We start from the raw sequence: 13,694 nt of genomic DNA, 5'->3' as shown, positions 1-13,694 counted from the left end.
GATGGTGCTAAATCGGATGAATGGGGTGGGTGGTGCAATATTTAAAACCCACAAAGTTGTGAAGATCCGCCATCGATTTTTGTGACTAAACACGTACATAATCCTAGTAAAAGAGAACTTCCTTTGTCAAATGCCAATAGTTCAGGGCTTTATCCTCCTTCAATCCTCGCGTAAACGGCGTAAGAGTTTGCAATAATAATAATATTGACGTCCTTCTCAGCATAGTCAACCACTATTACTGCTTTTGCATCCCAAATAACTGACGCCCTGATGTTATTGGCCCATAAAATCGCCATGCCCTTTTTTAATTCGAAAATACAGCATGAACCCACTCCTTTGATTACTGTTTGGCCTCTGGCGTGTAGTAGGTAGTGAAATCAGGTCTCTTCCACAGTTACAAATCTTGTCAAAAAGTATTGAGGATCTGCTTCATACAGTTCTAGGTTATGAAGATATTTAATTACAGTAAGTTGTTCTAATTTCTGTCTACACGTAAATTTAGAGCGGCCGGAATGTTTTTAAATAATGACGCCAACTGAAAATTCGCAGGATGACAGCTAAATAATGACTGTTGAAAATGGCATAAGAAGAATGTAAAAAAAAAATTTCAATCAGCCCTCGTACTTAGCCATACCCGGCCCGACGTTAACGAAATTCAATAAAAACACGGTGTATAGGTACTATTGGCTCTGCGAGCTGTAGGCCTTGCGATCCCCCATATCTCCATTTTGAAAACACGGTGGGTTTTTTTATACTACGTCGGTGGCAAACAAGCATACGGCCCGCCTGATGTTAAGCAGTCTCCGTAGCCTATGTACGCCTGCAACTCCAGAGGAGTTACATGCGCGTTGCCGACCCTAACACTCCTAGGTGTATAGGTATTAGTGGCTCTGTGAGCTGTAGACCTCGCGAACCCCCATCTCCATTTTGAAAAAATTCCAATAACTGAATCGACAAAAAATTACATCCTGCTAACAAAATTACATCCTGCTAACAAAATTACATCCTGCTAACAAAATTATATCCTGCTAACAAAATTATATGCTCCTAAAAAAAATATATCCTGCTAACAAAATTATATCCTGTTAAGAAAATTATATCCTGCCAACAAAAAAATTATCCTGCTAACAAAATTTCACGAGAATTGGTTGAGGATTGCGACCTGCAGAGAACATCCAGACATACGAAAGCATTTTTGCCCCTTAACCGGAGAGCTTCGCTAATGCTCGGTCAGTTATGTATGGCCCTGTCGTATTTTATCACTGAATTATTTAGTAGATATGTAGCGATAATTAACCGTATGAGATCAGCTGCATATTAAAAGAGCCGAGGATTGGACGACGCCGGAAGACATACGGATCTCGATAATTCAGTGTAAGGGCGTCTCAGCCGCTACTCTTGCACGCGCGCCTTCTCAACTTTAAAGAATAACACTTGAAATTCGTCTACGCCACTCCACCCGACACTTTGGACAGTGTTCAATAGATGAGATTTTACTAGTCATGCTCATGCACGTGTACCTACGCCGTGTTGTAGCTCTTAAAATTAATGGTGCGGGGCGTCACATGTATTTATTGAGTGGTTTGTCTCGATACTCCATTCCACAGCAGATTGTGTAGATGTACTTGAGACATCTTCGGGCGCAGTGCTCGCTTCGTAGCCTATATATGTATTTATATATATTTTAAATAGCCTGTTTCCATGACTTCCGTTGTAGAGCTTTTCCCGGCCAGTTATTAGTGAAGGTGTCTAAGTCGTCTAAGCCTATATTATGGTAAGTACCTATATAAGTGATTGTATGCTTCATTCGAATCCAGTGCAGGCAGAGTACCTATAGGTCGGAAAATAAGAGAAACCAGGCCATGATCAGTACAGTTGACCGTAAGTCACAATAGATAGGATATGAAATTGTAATAAAATCGGGCCCCCACATGTTAAAATTTTGGTCAGATGACAATTATATGCATACAATAATGCAAGAACATTAGAAATGTTAGCGAAAGGTTGAAGAGGTGGGCTGCACGTGAATTCTGGTGAGGCCATCACTAGGTTCAATGTCCAGAGAAGAGATATGCCACAATATTCGGAAACTATTCGGTATTCAGCCTATTCGAATGTTTTGCCTAATATTCGGTATTCGGTAGAATATAGCGTACTATTCGGCCAAATACCTATTACACCTACTTATGAAGAAAAATTGCTGAGGAAGATATTCTTGGAAAATTGTTATAAATTAATATTTTCTGTTTAACAACAATTTTTGTTGGCAAATGATTTTATTTACTCGTACTAGATTCACTTGACTCTTACCTACACACACTACGTACTAATGAGCAACATAACTTAAAATTTAGCAAACAGTGTCTTTTGTAGGCGACCACTTTTTATAATACTTAAATGTGACTGGAAATAGTAGGTACACATTTTTTTCCGAATATTCGGCGCTTCGGCCGAGTGTAGCCGAATATTTAGTAGGTATTCGGTATTCGGCCAAAACCACTATTCGTGGCATCTCTAGTCCAGAGGTCTTGGTGTGTCTAGTTCCTCAATTCCGAACAATACTGAGAAATAACTTCAACTCCTTCAGAGTTCAGAGTATACCGGGTGTTTCCTGTAACAGGAACATTAAATTAAACTGGAGGCTGTTAACTTTTAAAAATAACTTGTGTTTTGATTTTCATTACACTTTAAAGTTTATTCTAAGACGCAATGTATTGCAAAATGTGTTATGTTTAAAGGGTGACAAGCAACGTCAAACACACAGATGCGTACATTGAAAATAATATTTAATTAGTATGAAAAAGGTATAATCTAAAAATTTCATAATTTTAAAAAGTTGCTGAACAAATGTTGGTCAGTTTGAGGCGTACAGTACAGACTGTACTTGTAGGTATTATAAACTGAACGCGAAATGGGAGGAAATGTCCTTATTCTTCAGTACCTAGGTATTTAATTTCCTTATGCTTTAAAATTATCGTCCTGTAATGCATATCAAATTATCTAAAAATATTACGAAGCTTGCATAATGAATGTTAAACGTTTCTTATGATTAAGATTTTTCTTTTCCGAGAATTGGTACGGATAGGTAGGTATAGCAAACGCAAGGGTCGCGTGGTGGTCTCTTGGGGGTTGCGTGGCCGAGCTTCAGATTTGAGTTGAAATCATAAAAGTTATCATCTATTAGTGAGTGGAGAGACGCGGTCGCGGGCGACGGGAGGCGCCGATCAAACAGGCCGGAGAATCAATATGGCCGCCGCCCAGCTGATCCGTAACCTCTGCGCCCCGCGCCCCCGTTCCGCGCCGTGTTCGCATCACCCCGCCGGCCCTCCACTCCCCGCACACGCTCAGATTGTCTTCCCTCAAACTTCACACTTCTCTTTCGAAACTTTTTTATGACGATCTCTAGCGTTACTCTCAAGTTGGTAGGTAACTACACTGAAACTATTTTTCCCTTATTCAAGGTATATGTATAGCAATAAATTTAATGAACCGCTAATACTACGTAGGTATGTATAAATTAATCCATTTAGGGGTAACATAGCATAGTGAGGATGCAGTTGACGAAATAAGTATAATGCCTAACCTTAAAATTAGTAGGAACTAAATCAGGTATCCAACGCATGATTTGCTTAAGCGTCGTTTGATTGTTCATGATATGAGAAAAACCTACTACTTCCTTTTTATTGAATCTTACCAACATAAATAAGAAAACTTATTTAGGTAAACAGCCGCAAGTAATTTCATACATCTTATAACGTTCTTAATCGATCCTAAGGACATGATAGCGAAACGAGTAACGAGTGAGTGCCGCAGAATACCGAAGGCAAACACCTTATTAGGATTCCGCTTTAAGGGGTACATGTTTCTTAGCAATATAGTGAAGTATACAGAGATACCTCTAGTAAGAGGGCAGGGCAAGCTCGCAGCTGAGTCGTGAAGGAGTCGATTGTGCCGGCGCGCCGGACCGTAAGATGATTAACATCGTTATTTAGTCAGTGCGGGTAATTAAAAGTTACGATCACGACCCAGGGTCTGTAGGTACTCCTATATGCGCATGGTGGCAACATACCTACTAATAATCTTATTACTATTAACATGTTTAACTAGCACCGCAGAGTATGTTTTTCTTATACTTATCTACCTACATCAATTCTTATTTTTATTTCTATTATGAAATGCCGTGAAAATTACTCTCAAATCGTAATATAATTCTAATTCAAATATTTTGTTATACATATCAGACCTTATACCCATTTAGTGTTAGTTATAATAAAAAACCGGCCAAGTGCGAGTCGGACTCGCGCACCCAGAGTTCCGTTCTTTTTAGTATTTGTTGTTATAGCGGCAACAGAAATACATCATCTGTGAAAATTTCAACTGATATGTCACATGGTAAATATATTTAAAAGAAAAAAAAAATTTCTTTGTACCGCCGACCTTATGACGTCACAGTTATTACCCCCACCATTTTCGCGCTTGTCATCTCATATATTTATGTTCAGGACATAATACTAACATCATAATGATTGCGCTGATACCAAATATACCCATCTCCGAGAAGACTTGTGCGCAAATCGATTTCTAGAAGACTTAGACAAAGTACCGACCGGACACTGACTATGTAGCGTATCGGGCAGGTTAAGTAATAGTGCAACTAACTACTGTTAACACTACACGAGTTTTGTTTTTAGGGTTTCGTACCCAAAGGGTAAAAACGGGACCCTATTACTAAGACTCCGCTGTCCGTCTGTCCGTCTGTCTGTCACCAGGCTGTATCTCATGAACCGTGATAGCTAGACAGTTGAAATTTTCACAGATGGTGTATTTCTGTTGCCGCTATAACAACAAATACTAAAAAGTACGGAACCCTCGGTGCGTGAGTCCGACTCGCACTTGGCCGGTTTTTTATTTTTAATAGCCTTTATTGTGCCCCACTGCTGGGCAAAGGCCTCCCCTGTCTTCCGCCACTCGTCACGGCTTTGTGCATGCTCCCGCTATAGCCGCCACAAAAAGAGTCCAGCGGTGTCAGCATGGTTGCATTTTTATCACCTGCCACTATGCCTGTCACTTTCGCACTTACATACTTGTTAGAACGTGACAGGCATGGTGACAGGCAATATAAATGCGACCGTGCTGAGCCCGCAGGTCGTCTCGCCATCTCCTTTTTGGCCTGCCTCTGCCTCGGGTGATCTGTGGTGTCCATTAAAATAACCTTTAAAATTGATGCTTAGTTATTTTAGTTTTAAAATAGAGTATTGCATCTTTTTTTGTTGGCTTCTCTTCTAAACTAACAATAATCAATCAGTGGAGCACTTTTTATAAAACAATATGAAAGGCGTCTCTCCTAGTATTTACAATACCTACTCCGAGTTCTCTGTAGGTATAATGAAAGTTAAACATTTACCAACGGTACATTTATACTACAAACTACTCAAATTTATTACGCGGCTATTTATTATTGGAAGCTGTAGTAGAATGGTTGTCGATTGAAGTAATACCTGATTTATAATAGGTATCTAAGTTCAATTAATTCCATTGTCGGAAAATGTTTGGATACATATAGACTCACAATTATACTGGAAACACGAAGTGCATCATGTAAACATGTCAATGACTTCTGCTTGATATGCGCTCCGTAGTATGAGAGACGAACTGACAATAAGACATTTATAAATACAATGCACTCTGCTTTCAAGATGCAAAAAAGGGCTATTCGTACCATAGTTCCCCAAGTAACAAAAGGTGATATAGTAGGCCTATAATGGTAACCATTGTGACTGCTTGTACTATTAAGGTTTTTAAGTGTTTTGGCTCTATAAGTCAAAGAGCATTTAAGTTCTTTAAATTAGCTCCTAGAACGCTTATAGGGCCATACAAAAGAATCTTTAAAGTGCTGCACAAAAAGCGATTATGGTACTACTTAATACTATACGGTAAAAATGGGTCACAATAACTGCAATAATACTGGAGAAACAGTAATAGTAAATTTTATTTATTTTCAACACCAAGCTATAAATTAGCCTTTTATATCATATATTTTCTCTAGTCTACGTCAACACAGATTTTTGCTTGGATGTTAATAAAATAGTACAGTGTACCAACATTAGGTGATTGTAATAGGTATTTACAGATATAGTATATATAAGTAGTTATAGACGCGCCACCGAGCGACCGGGGGTAAGAGAAAGAATATTTATATAAAATTTGGGCAGCATAGGATTTCTTCTCTTTCACTTATAAATTCCGGTATTTCGCCATCGCCTCCTACCTATGATGCACCCCGGTCGGTGATAAGGACAAATCATGGCACTATTTTCTCTTTCCTCTTATAGGAATCGCAGTAAGACTATCTTTCTCTATCAAAGAGTGTCGGGCCCTTAGGTATTAGTTATAATGACAGTTATTGAAAGCCCGTCAAAAGCATAATCTTTAACATAAAATGTGTTGTTTAAAACCTGTGAAAAAGGGCAAAATTTTTATACTTGCAAGAGTTGCAAGCATCATACGTATCCCCAGGAAGAGGATCACGAAGTGGGCCATCAAAACGTAATGGTAATTCTTACTATTTTCAGTAAAGCAAAAACCAAGTGTATTTAACATTAAAAATGAAAAGATTCCGCACATTGTTAAGTGCATTATAGTAAATATTTTTAGGAACAATCTTTATTTTGTTGAGCTCATTATTTGACAGCGCCTACCTTGTTGCGAACGCTAGGCGGCGCTGCCTTCGTGCACGGTCCCACGAAAAATATGTAGTTTCTTCTTTAAGATATATAGTAGTAATCACTAACGTTTTTAGAAAAGTCCTTGTATTCTGTAAGGGTGGTTTTGAAGAAATTGTAGAGCAGTTTTGAGTAGATTAGGTTAGTATCTCTCGGTTTTAATATCCTGGGACAAAAATGTTACAGAGCTGCAAAGTAAATAAACCAGTTTGCAACCATATTACACATCCTTCGAGAGGAAAATCAATGTAATTTTTACCTAATATATAGACGTTTTGGCAAGGTGTACAAGACTAGACGGAATAAATTAGTAGGAGACCGGGGACTTGGGACCGCGTGCGCGATGCACCGGTCACAATCCGCTTGACCCAAAAAGTTAAGAGTGGCTCAGGCCGCGATGCGATCACGCCGATACCGCAATTTTGTATCGAATTTAATCGGCTACAGTATTTCCAACAACATTCATTCAGATTTTTAAAATCAATTTGACGATATCACAATTGTATCGGATGGAACCGAATGAGGGACTTTTATTTTGCTATCTACTTTATTTTCACTTATTAATCGCGTTAATATTTCTAACCGTTTTAGAGATACAGTTTGTTAAACATTAGTGCAGAAATCTGTATGTTTAAACCCTAGTAAGCAGATCCGATGAATGACATGACATGACTGTGTTGCCGGCTGTACCTTCACACTCGTCGAGAGCCTCTCGCCGAGAGTCTTGGCACCGCTCCGACTAGAGATGGTTAACTACCCGGGTAAATACCCGAGAGCGCGTATTTACCCGGTATATACCCGATATTTACCCACCCGCTGTTAAATACGCGGGTACTTTCGTTTATCTTCTAAATGTAATGTGTTGAGTGGTGTGTGAGTTTAAATAAGATAAATTTAAGTTAATTTTTGTAAGGTTACATATGACGTATATTTAAATTAATAAAGAAAAGTTTGCTATGAGGTCAAGTTTGATTTTAACATATCAGTCCAATTATGAAAATCCCGTAATTTTTTTCTCTGACCCCCCCGAAAATGTTTTAAAACGCTTTTAATATACATTAGAAAGATGAAAATTAAGACTACTAACTTACTAAGTGAATGGAAATAAAAACAGATTGCGTAGTATCACAACTTGGGAAGCTCATAATAGTACAACCGGATTAAGTCTTACCTCGAAATCCTTCCAAAGATATGAAATTTGCTATGTATGTTAATTAAAGGTCTCTTTTTCATGTCCACACTATTTGACATTTGGGGACCTCGAGGAATCGCAGCCATCTTGGAAAATGTGTACCATCCTGGAGAAATTTGCGTTTTACTCTAAATATACGTTCTCTATGATAATATGGTGTAAGGCAACATAAAAGCTTATTAAATTCTACACAAAAAAGTCCTAGATCAGGGGTCGGAAACCGGTATTTGCTCCATACAAAAATATCGGTATTATTACGTTCTTTTTCGTTCTTTTGTTTATAATTTCATTTTTAATGGGACGTTTTAATAATGCAAAATTGTTTCCTAAATACATGATTCAGACCTACGTAATAAGCATAAAAAAATTTAAAATATTCGGCTATTTCGGGGTTTTTAAAAAATACCGGTTCCGAGCCCTGTCCTAGATATCTTTGTAGAAAAAATACATCTTGTTATAGAAAATAATAGCTGAATCCAGATTTAGCGCTTATACCCTTTCAGGGGATATTCTCTTAATATGAAACCTGGAGGAATATGAATTCCACTTTTGTCTATACATTTGTACACGTTCTACCCCAATATCAACATTTTACTCGACAGCGACTTAAACAGAAAGTAGGGTCATGGGTTTAAATACTGAAAATCAGTACACCCTGTAGGTCAGAATACTGGACGGATTTTTTAAAATGACATATCGGTAGATTCCTCTTGCCCTTCACAACCTGTTTACACTTGCTTTATTAAAGAAAAATCAATACAGCCGCCTTGAGAGGACGTCGAATATTAAATCATATTTTCACTCCTAGCGCCTAAACTATTGAGTGGATTTCAATAAAATAGACATCAGTAGATCCATAATTGGTACACGAGTGCTATGCAATACAAATTTACTAAAATAAATGGAGGAAAAATGTTTAAGACTTAAAAATGTGACTGCAAAAACAGATTTTAGGTCTTAAATGGGGTTTAAACAATAGTGACAGTAATGAAATTTGACACCAACAATTTCAGGGATCCCTGTTTGCGTATCATAAAATTGGAGCTTCGGGGACCACGGGGATCAAACGCCATCTTGAAAAGTATAAGTCTTTTTTTGGTTTTTCTGTTTTTCTCGGAATATTTGGGTTTAATGTGAATACTGTGCATGTATAGACAAAAGTGGAATTCATATTCCTCCAAGTTTCATATTAAGAGAATATCCCCTGAAAGGGTATAAGCGCTAAATCTGGATTCAGCTATTATTTTCTATAACAAGATGTATTTTTTCCGCAAATATATCTAGGACTTTTTTGTGTAGAATTTAATAAGCTTTAATGTTGCCTTACACCATATTATCATAGAGAACGTATATTTAGAGTAAAACGCAAATTTCTCCAGGATGGTACACATTTTCCAAGATGGCTGCGATTCCTCGAGGTCCCCAAATGTCAAATAGTGTGGACATGAAAAAGAGACCTTTAATTAACATACATACCAAATTTCATATCTTTGGAAGGATTTCGAGGTGAGACTTAATCCGGTTGTACTAATCTTATTATATATTTTTATGCACATCGTATGAGGTCCTGAATGGTATAATGTTAGGCTAGATGTAGGTAATGCAAGGTCGTTATTTTGTCGAAGCTTTAGTAGCTTTGTGTGTCGGTCTTTAGCTTGTGAGAAAATATGGCTATGGGCTCTAGTAGACTTACATATTAATGCAGATTGTGGTTTGCATGTCTCATTTATTATTAATATTGAGCACATTTATTACGAAATATTACCAAATATCTAAAGAAAAACAAGGTTGTAAAGGGATTTTGTGGACTTACCTCATACACCGTGTAGGTCTGGGGTGAAACTAATTCTCAAAATAGCTATTTGAATACGATTCGGTAAAACGCCCTCTATGTTACGTGTTGTCCTCCAAGTATTTCTGGCCTTTTTCTCTAGATGGAGGGAGCTATATTAACTATGTTGTTTAAAAAATAACTCGAATAGACGCAATTACCCCATAGTGGAACGCCCAATACTTGCTATCTCTATTGTACTCCGTGGTAAACTTACTGGAGATGCACCGGATATTCGGATACTATCCGGTATCCGGCCTATCCGGCCCTTATTATATCTCGGCGGATACCGGATAGTAACTGCTTGATTTCGGAGTACACAAATTGGATTTAAGAAACAGTCACAGTCAAAACAATTTAAACATTCCACTCACTTGCCCAAAGCGAGGAAATACCTAACTGCAAAGCACTACAAATCAAAACCAAATTAACGCCATTTAATATTTATCATTAAAAGTCATCACATTATATTTGTATTGATATACTTCGCCGCTCTTGGAACTTAAAAAACGAAACTTTCTCATCGGGTTTGAAGAATAGAGAACCTTTACAGTACATATGGTGCTACTTTTCGTGCATATGTCGAAAATTTAAAGGGCCGTACGTACTGTAAAACGTTGTACGATACACGTGCGAATAGGTAATTCGCAACTCGTGTCGATTTAAAACACTCCCTTCGGTCGTGATTTAATTTAGCCCCACTCGTTTCGAATTTCCTTTTTTCCGAACTTGTATCGTAAATAATTATTACGAGCTAGTATGGTGAAATAGTTATTTGTTATACAAGGGTGCAAAGTTGTATTTTACCCGCGAGTGTGGAATTGATACACGAGCAAGCGAAATGATTCTATAGTTGAACCACGAGCGTAGCGAGTGGTTCTAAAATAGAATCCTGAGCGTAGCGAGTGTTTCAACACACGAGAAGTAAAATACATTTGCACCCGTGTGTAACACAAAACTTTTCCCCTCACCATAGCGAGGAAAGTACAACATCCACAGGCGTTAGATCATCTTCGTCACTGGAATCACTATTTTTTTTACGATATTATAACAAAAAACTGGAAATTCTGTATTTTACGTGAGAAGTTTGTAAGTAAAAAGTTTGTTGACAATGTTGTAATTCTGACGTATGAAATGTCAATGATGCGTTTTGGAATTGCATTGACTCAACTTGTGCGTTCAGAATTATATTTAACATCATTATTAAAAAACAAACGTTTCTTATGGAACTTTAAGGTCTATGACATAAAATCATTAAATAAAGCTAAATTTGGTATTTTTTATTAGATTCTCAAACCATTTGTTTAATGATAATTAATATCAAACGAATCATTATTATGAGCGTTTTACGTTTTGTTATCTGTCAAGCTACTTAAACACGCTCCATCCACGGTCAAATTACTTTCCCCACTAGTGGATAAAATGCGTTTTTCCCTGCTAGTTTTAAAGGATAAAAGACAACTTTCCGAGCTAGTGAGGGGAAAAATCTTTTTGCAACGGAACGAAAAATACATCTCCGTTTTCTGTGACAAACCGCAGTAATTTTGTACATAATAAGTCACCACCATGAATGTCACCAAACTAAACAGTAGAATCAAATGAGTAGTATGCAACAGCAACCTGGATGTTTCGCCATCTTACACCTTACGCCGTACTACGTACGTACACCCCCCCCCCCCTTCCCCGCAGCAGGGCTGAAGCGATCATTTGGGTTCTTCTTTCGTATTACATAGTAGAGTAGGTATGTGACAAACCCACAATTATTGCTTCAACTTATCTATGCGAGTTTAATTTGCTTGAATTTCATGAATAAATGATTTCATTGCATTAGCGAATTGAAGCAATATATACGTAAGTAATGACATATACTTAACTTGTTTAATTTTTCAGGTTTGTTTAACTCTCGTAAGTAAATTATATGTAAAATTTCAGATTAAATGAGTATGAAGTGTGTGATAAGATAAGGATACTTCCCTTTTGTTCCATGAAACTGTACAATGCTTAAGTAAAATACTTCATATTTTGGAAGAACATAAACTTCCTTTAGTAATCGGTTAAAAAGGGATATATCACTTACTGGAAACTATATTTAATTTGTGCTTTATATGTTTGTGCTACATATGTTTGTCGATTATTATTACCTAATTATGATAATACTTATGTATGGAATATCATTTGATATTTAACACTAGCTTTTTAAAGGAAAACATCGTGAGGAAACCTGCATACATCCGCGAAGAAATTCAAAGGTGTATGTGAAGTCCCCAACCCGCATTGGGCTAGCGTGGGGCTGGGGACTATAGCCCAATCCCTCTCGCGCATGAGAGGAAGCCTGTGCCCAGCAGTGGGACGTTTATAGGCTGAAATATTATTTATTATTATTATTAATTATGAATATTATGATAATGTTAAGGAGCGTTTGCCTAATATGTTAAGACGAGCAAGTCGAAAGTACAGCGTGACTCGCCCACGCGTCTGTGCGCGCGACCGCTCCGTTCTTATTTATGCTCCGAAACTTCCACAAAACCAACCTAACCAATCTTAAATCTAAAATCTTAGAGTAATTTCTTGAATAAAAGGAACGAGCCTTTAGCTAAGAAATGTTCAGCGTCTTCATCACCGTTTTTCAAGTAAATTAGGTGTGATTTGGTTTGTCGAGCGAAGCGGCCGCGCGCCGCCTCGCGCGTGTACCGCCCTGTGCTGCGAATGTATTTAATATATGTATGTACAAATATTACAAAATTAAATGATGCGAACGCTTATACAATTGTATATTCACTTTATAACGAGCTCGTGTTTTTTGTTCAAAGGTTTTCTTTTGCATTTCTTCTGATACTTAAGGCAACTTTGAAGGTGTTCTATTAATTAAATCAAGATATATAGAATACTCGGAAAATGTTATATTTTTTTCGATATGTTTTGCGGTTTTTTTTTTAACTTAGTGTTGCAGGAGGCAAACAAAGATTACTCAATAATTAATTCTCATCTCATAAATTAGTTTTTATCAAATCGAGTTCGCAGTTACTAGTTAAATTTTTGGTTCTCTTTTATATACCTTGTAATTAATTATCAATTGTAAACATAATTCATTAGACAGTTTCTTTGTTTTCAAACTATAATTTAACGACTAACATCGCGATAATGAAATCGAACGTTTCATTGAAGCTTCGCCTAAAGGTGGCGTTATTCAGAAACGCATTAAAGCCTGAATTAGATATGAATCGTTTGTCTTTATCTGTCATTTTGACTTATGTATTTGTAAGAAAGAGATAAAACATTACGGCTAATTAAGGCTCATAAAGTTTTATGAATAATGCCCACTGCCCTAGGGTCAGTCTAAAAAATTACAATCCTACTTAAGTCTATTCCTCCTCGATATTCAATAGCAACGCAAATCCTAGTCCTAGTCTCAAGTTGTCTCGATGGCTGCCATGCGAACTCGTTTTTTCGTGATAATGTTGTTATGATTTTTATGTCATTTTAATTTCAGTGGTGTCGATTTACAGAAGTTATTTACTGTTACACAGTTATCTGATGTCATTAACAATTAAATTCTTTTGTGCCAGTTTTATACATTATGGGTATACTTTTGTAAGTAAATATATTTTTATTATTACAAAATATTGTTTACCCACCAAACTATCGAAAAACAACAAAGGAAATCAGTAAAACTATTAATACGTATTTACGAAATTTAACTTTGTAAATTGGTCTAATTATGTTTTATATGCGATTCAATTGATTAGGTACAATATATTTTGCGACAATATCTCCAATCATTTGCTTTGTGGGTCAATCAACATTAAGTAGGCCCTTAACTTTGCCTTATTATCGGCTCACCCAGTATTAGGTTTCTGGTATCAATTATCACCTTTCTTTAATTGTTACAATTTTGGATCAAGAGCCACGAAAAAAAATACACTGAAACTAGATTATATTTCCAAGGGCA

At 37.0% G+C, this 13,694-nt stretch overlaps 1 protein-coding gene across 1 annotated transcript in view; it reads left to right on the top strand.

Moving 5' to 3' along the window:
* LOC134754637 (uncharacterized) overlaps nt 1–13,694 on the top strand; it is a 102,734-nt gene that overhangs the window by 42,618 nt on the left and 46,422 nt on the right. The gene's annotated exons all lie outside the window — the stretch shown is intronic.

Source organism: Cydia strobilella, chromosome Z, assembly GCF_947568885.1.
Source record: "Cydia strobilella chromosome Z, ilCydStro3.1, whole genome shotgun sequence".
Classification (NCBI taxonomy): domain Eukaryota; kingdom Metazoa; phylum Arthropoda; class Insecta; order Lepidoptera; family Tortricidae; genus Cydia; species Cydia strobilella.
This window is presented reverse-complemented; position numbering and strand designations above follow the sequence as displayed.